This window comes from Aricia agestis, chromosome 5, assembly GCF_905147365.1.
Source record: "Aricia agestis chromosome 5, ilAriAges1.1, whole genome shotgun sequence".
Lineage (NCBI taxonomy): Eukaryota > Metazoa > Arthropoda > Insecta > Lepidoptera > Lycaenidae > Aricia > Aricia agestis.
The window spans coordinates 12,576,448-12,592,423 of record NC_056410.1 but is presented as its reverse complement, the minus strand read 5'-3'; the positions used below and the strand labels follow the sequence as shown (position 1 = coordinate 12,592,423).

Below are 15,976 nucleotides of genomic sequence, written 5' to 3'. Positions count from 1 at the left end.
TCAACTTTACTGAACTGAGAAAATTCATGTCGTAAAAAAAATAATTGGAATAAGTACTTTAATATTATAGTAAATAGTACTTAAACATAAATTACCTACCTACCAGCGTTGCCAGATTTTTTTGTGCCAAGTCGGGACTATGGGACTTTTTGAGTGAAAAAGCGGGATTCTTCAGTGAAAAGCGGGACAAAGTAAAAAAAGGTATAAAATCAAAAGTTTTTTGAAGTTTCATCTTTTTATTTGCGTTAAAATAACGTTTACGTGACAATAGATAGCTAAAGTAGCCAAAGAAAATCCACCCCTCTACCTCCCACACTCTTATCTTCATCACGCACCTTTCTTTGCACGCTGCACGTACGTTCGGGCTTTCCCCGAAAAGCGGGACTGAGCCTGCTAAATGTCCCGCGCGGGACATTTAATTTTGATGAAAAAATCGGGACGTCCCGCCAAAATCGGGACGTCTGGCAACGCTGCAACGCTTTGTTCATTTATTTTCTAATGTTCGATTACAAAAAAATCGGCGCAGAGGTGCTACGAGAGTATCACGCAAACAATATTAATATATTTAATTAATTCTAAATCTGGTGAAGTTTGTTTATTTCGTTTTTAATTTATAAAAATATTATAAAGTAATTTATTTTTATAACACATAATAAAGTAACAAATTTTTTATTATTAAAAAACTAGAAGACCCACAAAATATCGATTATCGCACAGGAACCGTACATTTTTCCGAGAAAGAAAGGAGATAGAAAGGACATAGGATGCTTTATCCTATGTCCTTTCCTGGTACCTACTCAAAGTTTTTCCATACCGAATTCAGCTGTTTAGGTATGATGAGGACAGACAGACACACTTTCACATTTATAATATTAGTATGGATAAGGATAAAATTGTTTGAACTTATAGCTTTATGTAGTATAATAATAATTAAAAATTTCATATAGTAAAAATTGTTATATTATGCCCACTGAAGCCTATTACGACGATTTTGTTTTTCGTATGAGCCAGATAGCGATACAAATGAGCTTAAACATGACTCTTCACGTTAACTGCATTTCGCAATTTAATTAAGACCTATTAATACTCCTAAATCTATGAAGTTTTATACGTGGGAGAGCCATGCTTCGGCATGAATGGGCCGCCTTGACCGGAGAAATACTACATTCTCACAGAAAACCGGCGTGAAACAGTGCTTGCGCTGCGCGCTGTGTTTCACCGAGTGAGTGAGTTTACCAGAGGCCCAATCCCCTTCCCTATTCCCTTCCCTACCCTCCCCTATTCCCTTCCCTTCCCATCCCTACCCTCCTCTATTACCCTATTCCCTATTAAAAGGCCGGCAACGCACCTGATGCTGCGAGTGTCCATGGGCGACGGAAGTTGCTTTCCATCAGGTGACCCGTTTGCTCGTTTGCCCCCTTATTTCATAAAAAAAAAGAAGTAAGAAGTTAGTACTGGCTACCGACTGTTTTAGTTAGGTAGAATTCTATTCCACATATTAAAATGTGTGCAATTAAATTTTTTATCAACAGTAATAACTCTTTGAGTTTCAACACCTACCTTAATTTAATTTGCCAATTGAAAACTTCATACAGAGATATTCTTTCTTCTTAGAAATACTTCTATCTTGTATCTTCAAATGACGAATCATTTGTTGGATAGAAATTATAGAGCAACGAATGGGTATTTCCAGATTTACCGACACAAAAAGTACTTCCAAATAAGAGGTCGACGTACGCTAGACTAAATTGCTCACTTAATGCCCATTTGACTATTATTCATACGTGGGAGAGCCATGCTTCGGCACGAATGGGCCGGCTCGACCGGATAAATACCACGTTCTCACAGAAAACCGGCGTGAAACAGCGCTTGCGCTGTGTTTCGCCGAGTGAGTGAGTTTACCGGAGGCCCAATCCCCTACCCCCCCTAGAAATGCCGCAGTTGAAAAACAATTTGTTACCCCAGGAGGGTACCAACTGCGTTGGAGAATCCCTCTCTGGACGTCCATGCTCAGGAACCCCTGGAACTGAACGTGGACGTCCAGGCTGCCCCTCGTATTCTGGGGAGGGCAAAACTGCGCTCCAATCTGCTCGGGGCAAGAGCAAACACACAAAGGCACCCCCCTCGATATTAAACATGGACTTTTGTAATATCAGGGGATTACACTCCAACCTTAATGCCGTCCATTACCACCTTGAGACGGCAAGGCCGGCTTTGCTCTTTTTAACCGAGACGCAGATATCATCTCCGAGTGACACATCATACCTTTCCCACCCAGGGTATTACCTCGAGCACTCCTTTCTACCCAAAGCTGGAGTGTGTGTGTATATCAGAGATGATATCAGCTCTCGCCGCCTCAGCAATCTTGAGGTCATGGACCTATCAAACTTATGGCTCCGCATAGATTGCGACGACCACCCTCGCGTCTATGCGTGCCTATATAGGTCCCATAGTGGTGACCCCGAGACGGACCGACTCTTGGAGCACCTACAAGCTGCTTCAGATTTTGTGCAGCGGCAGATCCCATCCGCAGAGATCATAATACTTGGCGACTTTAATGCCCACCACGCCGACTGGCTCAATTCCAGTAAAACTGATCACGCGGGGAGATCTGTCTGCAACTTTGCCCTTGCGAACGACTTGACACAACTGGTTACTACGCCTACGCGAATCCCAGATGTGGATGGTCAGAATCCTTCCTTGTTGGACCTCCTGCTGACTTCAAATCCTGACGGCTACCAAATATCCGTAACCGCACCACTTGGTTCATCGGATCATTGCCTTGTTAGGAGTTCTGTGCCACTTACGACGGTGTTAAGACAGCGCGCTGTTAAATACCGTCGTGTGTGGCACTACAAGTCAGCAGACTGGGATGGGATGCGGTCGTTTTTTGCATCCTATCCTTGGGGGCACGTGTGCTTCTCGCCGGATGATCTCGACAACACTGCCAACTCTGTTGCCGATGTGGTGATGCAGGGGATGGAACTTTTCATTCCGACCTCTGTAGTGCCAACTGGCGGCAGATTTCGTCCCTGGTTTGGTTCATCCCCCAAAAAAGCTTCTCGCCGGAAGCAGGAGGCTTACCAATCCTGGGCCAACGCAGTGTCTGCTCGAGATTTAAATACCAGCACATATAAAAAGGAGTACAACCTTGCCTCTAGGTCCCTCAAGAAAGAGATTACTCGGGCAAAGCAACAGCACGTCAATAGAATTGGCAAGAGACTTGAGCGCCTCCCCTCGGGAACCCGTGCATTCTGGTCTCTGGCCAAAGCTATTGAAGGAAATTTCTGCAAGCCAACCCTACCATCCCTACACGTAGGAAATGGATCGTTGGCCCAGGACGCAAAAGACAAAGCCGATCTTCTGGGCAAGCTCTTTGCGTCAAACTCGACCCTGGGTGACGGGGGGCAGAAACCGCCGACCATACCGCGATGCACGAGCATCATGTCGGATATACGGTTTCATCAGCGCTCAGTGCGAAAAGCCCTCTGTTCCCTTGATATCCAAAAGTCGAGTGGGCCTGACGGAATCCCGCCTATTGTGTTGAAAAAGTGTGCTCCAGAGTTGGCTCCGGTCTTGACGCGTCTTTTTCGGCTCTCCTATTCCACTGGCATCGTCCCGGCTTCCTGGAAGACAGCCTTGGTGCACCCGATCCCCAAAAAAGGTGATCGCTCAAATCCTTCCAACTACAGACCAATCGCTATAACCTCTCTCTTCTCGAAGATAATGGAATCCATTATCAATAGCCAGCTTCTTCGATACTTGGACGGCCAGGGATTGCTAAGCGACAAACAATACGGGTTCCGTAAGGGTCGCTCGGCTGGTGATCTCTTGGCATACCTGACTCATCGTTGGGCTCAGGCAATTGAGTCGAAGGGAGAGGCATTGGCTGTTAGTTTGGACATTGCGAAGGCCTTCGATCGGGTTTGGCATAAAGCGCTGCTATCAAAGCTTCCATCATACGGGCTACCCGAGAAATTATGTAAGTGGGTCACTAGTTTCTTAGCAGACAGAAGCATAAAGGTCGTAGTTGACGGCGAATGCTCGGAAACTCAGTCTGTTAATGCTGGTGTCCCTCAGGGCTGTGTGCTATCGCCTACTCTATTCATACTGCATATCAATGACATGTTACAAACCAAAGGCATTCATTGCTATGCGGATGATAGTACAGGTGATGCTGTATATACCGGCTCCCCTAATATTTCTCGGCAAAATGTCACTGAGAGTCGAAACGAACTTGTGTCTAAGGTGGAGAATTCATTGGAGAAGGTCTCTGAATGGGGTAGACGTAACTTAGTCCAATTCAACCCCGCCAAGACACAAGTCTGCGCGTTCACCACTAAAAAGTCACCAATGGTCGTTTATCCTCGTTTCGAGGGCACATCTTTAACCATCTCCCCTAGCATTGAGATACTTGGCGTCAACATATCGAGCGAAGTCCAGTTCCGATATCATCTTGAGGGTAAGGCCAAATTAGCCTCAAAGAAGCTTGGCGTTCTTAACAGAGCGAGACAGTACTTCAGTCCGGACCAACGCCTACAACTCTACAAGGCGCAGGTTCGGCCTCATATGGAATATTGTTCTCATCTCTGGGCAGGGGCGCCAAAATACCAACTGCTCCCTCTGGATCGTATCCAACGAAGGGCTGCTCGAATTGTTGACTGCCATAGTGTTTCAAACAGCTTGGACCCCCTGGAATTACGCCGAGATGTTGCTTCACTCTGCATCCTCTATCGGTTGTATCACGGGGAGTGCTCTGAGGAATTGTTCGGAATCATACCACCTGCAACTTTTCGCTATCGTCCCACGCGAAAAACATACCATCCTCATCACCTTGATGAGTGGCAGTCTTCCACAGTGCGTTTTTCGCGTAACTTTCTGCCGCGCACTGTAAAACTCTGGAATGGGCTGTCACCAGCAGTATTTCCGGACCGATACGACCTGCAAACCTTCAAGAAAAGAGCGTATACCCTCTTAAAAGGCCGGCAACGCACCTGCAGCTCTTCTGATGTTGCGAGTGTCCATGGGCGACGGTAGTTGCTTACCATCAGGTGACCCGTTTGCTCGTTTGCCCCCTTATTTAATAAAAAAAAAAAAAAAAAAAAAAAAAAATATTCTATAGAAACCTCGAGTACCTCGTGATACATGAAAAAATACATCTTCAGTCCTATATAGCTAAATGTACGTCAGACTTGCCTAGGACTGTATATTTCAGTGTGTATTAGTACTGCATAAAATAATATTATATGCCAGTATTGTCTCGTCAGTTCGTTTTCGTTCTATAAAATATTTTTACTGCTGTAGTTAGTTAAAAAAACTGCAACCGTTTTATACGCTATAATGATCCTACTATCCATGAAGCAACACTTAATTATTATTTTTTAGGGTAAATACGAGCAAAAAGGTCACCTGATGGAAAGCAACTTCCATCGCCCATGGACACTCGCAGCATCAGAAGAGCTGCAGGTGTGTTGCCGGCCTTTTAAGAGGGAATAGGGTAATTGGGGAGGGGAGGGATGGGAAGGGAAGGAAATAGGGGAGGGTAGGAAAGGGAATAGGGTAGGGGATTGGGCCTCCGGTAAACTCACTCACTCGGCGAAACACAGCGCAAGAGCTGTTTCACGCCAGTTTTCTGTGAGAACATGGTATTTATCCGGTCGAGCCGGCCCATTCGTGCTGAAGTATGGCTCTCCCACGTATAAGTAAATAATAATAAATTATATTATTAGCTCGTATAGTAATTTTGATGCATCGAATTTTACAATTATTATTGCTCAATTGTACAATTATAATTTTACAAAAATATTAGTAAAATAATAATTGTACAATTTAGCTGAGTCTAAAATGTAGAGGCAGCGAGGTAAACAGTTTCAAAACGACTTACTCTAAATCTGTTATTTTAATTTCCGATTGATAGAAATGGAACCTGTTTTTTTGTATAGGTACTATGGAACAGAGTTTTCAGAAGAAAATATTAGATCTTATAATATTTAGTATTTATAATTATAATATTGTACATCTATTTAAAATGATGTGTACTACCGCAGCGGTAGAATATTTTTCAATAATATTATTAAATTCCGTCATTTGTTACGTGAGTTTCTAGCTTTTTAGGGTTTCGTACCCAAAGGGTGAAAACGGGACTCTATTACCAAGACTTCGATATCTGCCCGTCTTTCTGTGTGTCTCCAGGTTGTAACTCCAGAACCGCTATAGCTACACTTCTGAAATGTTTACAGATTGTGTACTTATATCTGTTGCAGCTATAACAACAAATACTAAAAACAAAATAAATTAAATATTGAAGGGGGCCTCCCATACAACAAGCGTGATTTTTTTGCTATTTTTCGCTCGGTACTATATTGTAAAAATCACGTTTATCAAAGTAATACAGTACTACTACTACTTACTGATCTGACTTATGACAAAGAAGGAAATTCGTAATTATCGACACCTATTTCAATTGTATTTAAATGACGATTAAAAAAATATATTTTCAAAGTAAACGAACTCCTACAGGATGTTTTTTCAGTTTTCCAGCTTTCCAAAGTGACTGTACTTTTGAACATATTAAGTAACTTCTACACTACTCTCTTGTTTGCAAACAATATGTTTCCTACAATGTATAATATAGAAAATAGATTTATTGTGTCTAATATCAAATACTTACATACAATAAGGAATAGCGCAATATGTCGGCAAGGTGAATTGCATTTTGCATAAAACGTGAAAATTGTTTCGAAGTGCTAAAATTCGTGGCATTCGTGTTTTTTATACGATAATTTATCTAGTGGATACTAGAATGCATGCGTTCAAGGGTAAAATCTGCGTCCGGACATGCCCGTGCGACTATTGTGTGCGTGTGTGCGCAGAACCTAGGTATCTATTGTAGATGTGTGTGCGAAACGGCGCGCCGTCGGCTACGCACCCAGACGAAATTCGCGGCGGCGGCTGACTTTTTTTATTGCAGTTGCTATGCCCGAAATATTCGAAAGAATGAATTGACATGTTACGAGCTCGATATTATTTACGTAGACATTTGCATACCTCATTACTAAACAGTTACTGCGTATTCATACATTTTCTAGGCCGATACATTTTTATTAGATATAAACTAATTAACTTTCCTATTGGCGTTACTAATAATACAGATAAAGGTAAGTAAATGTTTCTAGTGTAGGTAAGTAAATTATTTAACTCATCATGAAGTATTTCAAAATGGTACTTATCATGATTAATCACAATTTTTTTAATTAAAAATGTTATTAAATTAATTGTATACTGACCTACAAGATGTGCTATTATTTTTCTTAACATTTTTGTTATTGCACCTCTAACACCAAAAATGATTACTTTTACGCATAGACCGGGTGTTTAGAAACACGCTGTATAGAGACAGACATTGGCCGTCGCGCAGCAAATTTGTTTGAGTTCGCACCCTTCCTGTCTCACACGGCGGCGGCGCCCGCGTATTCTACACGCTTGTGTACGTTGTTTTAGTGTATAAAAAACACATGACAGCATGTTTTTTTTAATCTACAACTCAAATGTACCTATATATAGTCCTTTGAAATGTTACAATTTAAGAACCGAAAATTGCATTTATTAGAGGACGCAATTTTATTTTTGGGATATATTGGGGGGATCAATTATAGAAGCTTAGCCTCAAGTTTGTGGGGTTGCCAGTCGAAACCCTTGTCCCCCAGCCGCCATCTTGAAAAAAGGGATGACAACACAATTTTCGCGATATTTCGGAAACTAAACTTTGCCTACAAATATTGTTTATATAACTTTTTACCCCAAATTAAAAATTTAAAAAGTTATAAGTAAGCAAAAAAGTAAGATATTGTTTTAGATTTTTTTTTGCTCTTTTTAGCTTTGTTCTATTCATTTAGCTTCTATTGACCCTCTCCACATCTCCCAAAAATAAAATTGCGTACTCTTATATTTTACGCATTTAGGCCTAAAGGCTAACAATATTTTATAATATTGCTACAACATAATAGCTGGCTTAATTTTACAAACCTAATGTCTTATATTATCATAATTCATAAACTATTAAGAGGCGCTTGAGGAAACCGGCAGGTATTCTTTTCCTGTCAATTTCATTAAGATGTTGATTTTCCTTATATTTTTTTCTTGGTGGCCCTAAATTTAGAACCATATTCAATAACAAAAATATAATATGATGTAGGTACCGTGTTATAATATGACGCCCGCAACTCCTTTGCTCCAAAATTCGTTTATCGCGCTGGAGTTGTACTTTTTTTTATGAAATAAGGGGGCAAACGAGCAAACGGGTCACCTGATGGAAAGCAACTTCCGTCGCTCATGGACGCTCGCAGCATCAGAAGAGCTGCAGGTGCGTTGCCGGCCTTTTAAGGGGTAATAAGGGAGGGTAGATAAGGGAATAGGGGAGGGTACGCAAGTGAATAGGGGAGGGTACGGAAAGAAATAGGGGAGGGTAGGGAAAGGAAAAGGGTAGGGGATTGGGCCTCCGGTAAAATCACTCACTCGGCGAAACACAGCGGAAGCGCTGTTTCACGCCGGTTTTCTGTGAGGACGTGGTATTTCTCCGGTCGAGCCGGCCCGGAGTTCGTGCCGAAGCATGGCTCTCCCACGTCAAATCTTTTTTTAGGGATAAAAAGTAACCTATGTCCTTTCCCGGGACTCAAAGTATCTCCATACTAAATTTCAGCGAAATTGGTTCAGCGGTTTAGGCGTGAAGAGGTAACAGACAGATAGACACACTTTCTCATTTATAATATTAGTATGGATATAAAATGTAAATATACCTATTCAATGTCAATTGAAAGAGAAAAAAACTTGGAGCAACTGTTAAGAATTGCAATGCACTTGTTATACGTTGAGCGTTATCTGATAGGCTATTTATTACACCTGATAACCTTGACAACGAGTAACAAATGATTATCTTTAATTTGTTATCTTTGCGCTAAAAAAACTTTAAAATCGCGTTTTTGCTACACATTGACTTTAACCAATCAACTCCTAAGCGACGTGGTTAAGGTGCCATATAACAATTGAAAATCTATTGTGTCTGGGATTCCCACGATCGAGGTATTACTAAAACCCCTCAACGACTCACTTACCTACCCATTATTAGTTTATTTGACGTTCATTTTAATAATTAAGCACATAATTATTCATTGACCTATACTATATTCGGCAATAATATATTTTAATTCGCATAGGTTACCTAGTTGATACAATAGATTAAGGAGCTTTTAGGAATCGTTTTTCATTTTTGAAAAACGAACGTTTTCAAAAATTACATCCGATTGACATTACTGGAAAATAAACATCAATTATGTAATATTGCAAGTTTAGATTATAATTATAAACTAGGTGACCCGGCAAACACTGTTTTGCCATGTAAATAATTACTAGTATCAATATAAATAAAAACCTATTCTCGGGCCTCACGAATGTACATTTCTTTTTTTATGAAATAAGGGGGCAAACGAGCAAACGGGTCACCTGATGGAAAGCAACTTCCGTCGCCCATGGACACTCGCAGCATCAGAAGAGCTGCAGGTGCGTTGCCGGCCTTTTAAGAGGGAATAGGGTAATATTTGAGGGTAGGGAAGGGAATAGGGTAGGGTAGGGAAAGAAATATGGGAGATCCGGTAAACTCACTCACTCGGCGAAACACAGCTCGCAAGAGCTGTTTCACGCCGGTTTTCTGTGAGCCCGTGCTATTTCTCTGGTCGAGCCGGCTCATTCGTGCCGAAGTATGGCTCTCGCACGTCAGAACAGAGTACATACAAAATTGCATTAAAATCGGTTGAACCGTTTTGGCTTTGGCTTTTGGTTCGCGCACAAGATCCAGACATCTCTACCTATACGACTGAAGGCGGACCACAAGTATTTCGCGCACAAACACTGTGACACGAGAAAAACCAAATTGAAAATAATTATTTTGGATATAGTTACTTTTAGGGTTCCGTACCCAAAGGGTAAAAACGGGACCCTACTACTAAGACTTTATTGTCTGTCCGTCTTTCTGTGTCCTGGCTGTATCTCAAAAACCGAAGAAGGTTGATAGTAAAATTAAAATAAATTTATTATTATTTTTGCTCTATGACGGTTCGGAACCCTTCGTGCTCTCTCCGACCGCTTGCCGTGCCGACTCGCGCTTGGCCGATTTTTATAAAACATTACTGTATAAGACATTAGTATTGTCACAATAATATGTGATATTATGTAAAAAAATAGAGCAGAAAATCTTAGATGCACTAAAATAGAGCTTGGCACGCACTACAAAAGAAAGAAAATGATCTTTTAAAATGGAGAGTATCAAAACTTAAATTTGGAATGATTATTTAAAAAAAACTTTTTTTATATAATTATAGAATTTTGTGTTTTGACCCACAGAGTGACTTCCATGGTGACCTTATGATTTTGTTACAAAAATTTTAAAACCTTCTCGTGACCTGGTTAACCATTATCACATTGTTCACGCATAATTTGTGCATTCTTATCACCGAAACTTATCAGTGCGGCTGTTATCAATCGATGTATTTGCAATGCCCATATTGCTTTTATGTGTAGATGATTTTTGCATATTATGGCTATTTATCTACATCCAACTTTACTTTGCAGTGGAAATATTTATAATCTACTGATGATAACAAAGCGATATCATTGCCTTTGTGCTGCCAACTAAAAATGCATCAATGTGGAGTTATGTAATTGATAAAATTATAACACCTTGATATATAATTACTTACTTATAATTTTGATATTAAAAATATCTATTAATTTTTATAATCTTTGAAGTTAACTCAAAAGAAATAGAATAATTAAAATATGATAAATTTAAATAATATCTGCAAATGAGAAACAACAACCTCCAATATATTACATTTTGTCTCCGTGGCACGTACAAGAAATTCTAATGCTTAAGTTTAAAAGCATAATATCATTTTTAATTAAAGAGTAATATTTACGTAGTCGTGTAGCGGAGGTGCGTATCCGTGTTGGCCGGTTGATTGTGGTGTGAGGTAGGTCAGGCCCGCTGTTATCACACAGATATTATGAACTTCATTTTTACTTATGACCATCTCTCTTGTTTATTGCTATTTTTGGGGTGAAAGGGTAAAATTAGCTATGCGTCTGATTGTCTGTCAATCTGTTTGTTTTTAATCATATCTTACCAGAAACAGCAGTTAGACCGTTTAAATCTTCACAGATGTTAATATTCTTTTATGCTGCTGTAATGAAAAATATGAAAAAGAGAATTCCAGAAGAAATATTTTAGCCGTTATATAGGTAGTACGGATTTTTTTAAGCTCTACAAGTCGAACTTGCCCTTTGGCGGTTTTTTATTGTTTTTAAATTATATTGTGAGCCCAAATCTGATAAAACTGGGACATTTTCAAGACGTTTATTAAAAATAGTACTTATTATACCTATTCATATTAGGAAAAAGAAATGTAGATAATTCTATTCAGTTAATTTAATTTTCTATTCCTGTTAAGGTTTTTAATAATTTACCTAAGTAATTAATACGTTCATGACGTGATCATCCACATCAAATTGTGTAAGCATGATTAGGAAAATAAAAGGATGATAATAATAAAAAAAAAGTCAACATCACGAAAAAATTTATAATTCCAGTTTCAGGAATAATACTTACTACAAATTCACTAGGAAGCAACACAACAATGAATTAAACAACGAGGCAATAAATTAATTATATTGTGAACTGTCTGCCTTACAACAATAATTATTAAAAAAATGCCACTGATATCATCTTTTCTGTTACATAAAATTGCTACTCATTATTTTATCAATAAAATTATTCAATATTCAGGTTTGATTTCAGCAAATCCGCATTTCCTTATGATATCTTTATCAATGTTTTTGAAAATATGAACATTATTTAAATAACTTTTGTATCATGAATGACCTTTGCATGTCTAGATATAAAAAACAATATTACCTACATCAATTTGGCGTTAATATGCTATTTTTATTCACGAACACGGAAAAAACTTGCAGAAAACTGTAAACTTCTGGTAGAACTGTACTAAATGGATGAATTTGATGTACAACATTTTAATATAATATAATTTAATATTATATTAAAATATAATTTCATATTATATTTTAATATAATCACCTCAAACAAGTATTCTTTTTTGATGACAATTTACAGGTTGGTACGGCCGGATGCACTAGCAAAGGTATTAGTATAGAGAGTTAGTATAGAGAGCTCAAGAAATTTTAAAGAGATCTCTACATTTGCAAATAAGTAGGGAAAATGCAATAATCTACGCATCCTAAGGTAGAAGGTGGGATATTGTAAGTTATTCTGAAATATAATAATATATAACTAGAGATCGCCCAATGGTCGAAATTCGACCTTTAATTACTAATACGCTTAATTTGTAAAAATATATTGACTTTATCATATTTTTTCAACTCTCGTCTCTGAGACTCAGCTGATCTTAGACTGGCGGTGTAAGCATTGTCTAATAGTATCTAAGATTCAATAAAAAAAAACTATAATCCATTTTCTATTTGTCAACTTGCTGTCAACAGACTTCAACCATAAATAAAAGAGTATAAGTAAATCGTAGTTGTAGGTTTGTCACTCAAAAGTCTATCATCTTGTTGAGTGTGCGTACCTATTGTAGTGTGTGTAATGTTTTATTTGTTAAAAATATGTGTGATAAAAGCATAATTTCTAAATCATATTGGCTCGTTGCACTCCTTCACCATTTAAACTATTACTGTGTAAAATTTAATTCACCTACGTTTCCGCATTTTTCGTCAAACATACAAAGTTTTTCGCTTGCGTATTAATATATAGATAATATATTATAATGAATGTCTGTTATAAATTACAGTTTGTTGATAGATACGCCATATTATAGCACTTTTAGTGGCAACTGCCAAACTAAACCTTATCCAAAAGTGGTAGGTAAACTATGTACCTACTACCTATGTACACCGAATATGCTAACTACGTTACAAATCCTACTTCAAATGAGCTGACTAGACCACAGAAATAAATCAAAATTAAATAATAATGAAAATAAGATTTAATAAATCAAGAAATAAATCATTGATTTATTTCTGTGGACTAGACAGTAGACAGTATGGACAAAAATTCACAAATTCCGCCAAAGTTTTTTGGTCACGTCAGCTTTCAACTACAAAATCGCATGGAAATTGGTCTAGTAGTAGTTTATTTGGTTGGATTGGTTCGTCTAGTAGTAGTTTATAATGCCGTTAAAAGTTAAACTTATAAAATTTTGTTTAGTGAAGACACTAAGCGCTATGGTATTTGATTTTTAGGGTTCCGTACCCATAGGGTAAAAATGGGAGCCTTTTACTGAGACTTCGATGTCTGTCCGTCTGTCTGTCTGTCTCTGGAGAGTTACATCCTGGGCTGTAACTCAAGAACCGCTATAGCTAGACTTCTGAAATTTTCACAGATTGTGTATACTTATATCTGTTGCCGCTACAACAACAAATAAGTATTTACTAAAAACAAAATAAATTAAATATTTAACATTACCATACAACAAACGTATTTTTTTGGCTTTTTTGTTCGTAATCCATAATGGCAACAGATAGGCAGTTAAAATATTCACAAAATATTTGAATGCATTTGTAATTTAATAATACAATTAAAATAAAATAAATAATTAAGGGGGGCTCCCATACAAAAAACAAATTTTTTTGCTCTATAACGGTAAGGAACTTTTCGTGCGCGAGTCCGACTCGCACTTGGCCGATTATTTTAATAAGTTTCCTGTTTGTTTGATATCAGAATGTTTATAAGTTAACTTTTGTTGTACTTATTTTATTGTAAGATAAGTAAGTTTTGTGGACTGAATGTTGCGCGGTTTCTAAGGTTTTTGCTACACGAATTTTATTGTTAGCGATATAAAACGGCCAATAGTCATTAGCAACAACAAAATAGTTAAAAAAGTTGAAAACCTAACATAATATAGACATTAGACCTACGAATAATAAAAACTAATTATTCGTAGCATTAGACAGACACGTGTATGTTCAGATTTTAAAACAAAACAGAGGCTCGTTCTCTACATTTCATGGTGGGTCACTTACAGCGCTATAATTATAGCTCTGTAACTTCTAATATTTATTTTCATAATATTATAACTACTCCTAATTTTAGTTTATAATCCAGCTTATAAAAATAATATTTGTATAAATTGCAAATACAATAATATTATATTATGTAAGTGTAATATAATCGATCTCAGTTTCTTTTGCAAAAAAAGTTATAAAGAGCGTTTACGTAGGCTTGAAAAAGCGTAAAATAAAAATATTATAAACATATTATATGTACATAATATCTATGTATGTCTATAATATTTTTATATTAATTGAATACATTCAGACGTAAATGATTATAATTCCTCTTTGTAACCAACTTCCAAAAAGGAGGAGGTTCCTGGTCAGGCACTCGGCATTATATTATATATATTTTTTAAACATAAGAAGCAGCATTCAGCATTTAAGAATCTTAATATTATGCAAGTGTACTGATACCGACTAATCGTTTATATAAACAATAATATATAAATAGTTATAACTATTTTAATCCCCAATATTGATATTATTACAGGCATAATAAGATAATGGAAGTAATACGTTTAGTACACACGCCCACATATAATGCGTTTATCTGAAAGATGTTTCTATAGCGTCTATAGAGTATAAATATAGGCTCTATTTACATGCTTTGATTGATCTCCTATTGAACATCAGTATGAATTGAGTAAATAACAAAAACATGACAGTGAAATAGACATAAATGAATGCTAGTACAGCAGTTTAAAATGTTATCGTCTGAAAGTCTCAAGCCGCGGAATATAAAAATCCAACATTTTGTAACATTTCACAGGAAGTCAGGAAGGTCATTTATATAAATTTTACATTATAGTTTACATTACAAAAACATGTAATTACTTTTCAATTTATATTACATTTTATTCTAACACTACTTTATTTACACTACTAATTTAATAAGTATAAAAAATACACGCACTATTATAGAACGCTGCAACGCAACGGTTCGTAACTCACCGCGTAGAGGGCGGTTTATGCAATTTTCAGAGGCGACTCGCCTGAAATGTGACAAATGCGTTGGAAACGAGGAAGTCGCAACGAGTGGCAACAGATTCTTATCTCGATCTATCGCCGACGTGCAGCGAGTAGGGACACTCATGAGTGCCGCGATTTTCCAAGTGACTCACTGCCACTTCCCTCGTCGTCTCTACCTACCTATCGTGGAACGTGTCGAGTGCGCACACGGCTGAAGCGCAGCGGGTGCGTCGGGCGCTCGGCGTCGGCGGCGGGCGGCGCACTAGCACTCACATTCAAATATTCGTCTAACCTTAATGCGAATCGGCGCACTCCGGGTTCCATCCGACGACTGTCGTCGAAAATGACCGGACGAGGGTTTCGCTTCGGGTGTAACGGCAAAAGCGACACTGGCGTCCGGGGTTCGCGAGGTATTTCGGCGCGGGCGTCGGGCCGGACGGCAGGCGCATCGGCGCGCCGCCACCGGCGGAGTGGTCGCGGGGCTGCGGCGCGGCGGCCGCGCTACATGTCACGGTGCGGCGAGCGCGCTCTTCGCGCCGTGGTCACCGACTCACAGTGGCGTCGCCGTCCTACTGTCTGCCCGACGGCCGGGACGGCGGCGCGCGTTGCACCGCCCCGCTGCACCGCCTGCCCCCCTCCCGCCGAGCCCCCCCGGCCTCCTCTCGCCGCACTACGCCCGCCCCGCCCCGAAGAATTTTCCGCATCGGGCGGGAAAAATCGATTGTGCAGCGAGCCCCGAATAATTTCGGCAAGACGCACGGCGCCCTTGCGTCCTCGGCGTCGCCGTCGCCGCAGCGGCCGTCACCGCCGCGGTCAAGCGCGCCGCACTGCACAGCGCTGCCTCGCTAGCTCTTGCGCGCCCTAAACA

The 15,976-nt window shown here is 39.1% G+C and overlaps 1 protein-coding gene across 2 annotated transcripts in view; it reads right to left on the bottom strand.

Moving 5' to 3' along the window:
- LOC121727291 (protein tramtrack, beta isoform-like) overlaps nt 1-15,738 on the bottom strand; it is a 50,742-nt gene extending 35,004 nt beyond the window's left edge. The window contains exon 1 of one of the 2 annotated variants that reach the window (XM_042115026.1): nt 15,401-15,738. The gene's annotated coding sequence lies outside the window, so the exon portion shown is untranslated. The other variant, XM_042115027.1, reaches the window with a different exon arrangement.
- Between the last annotated feature and the right edge of the window lie 238 nt (nt 15,739-15,976).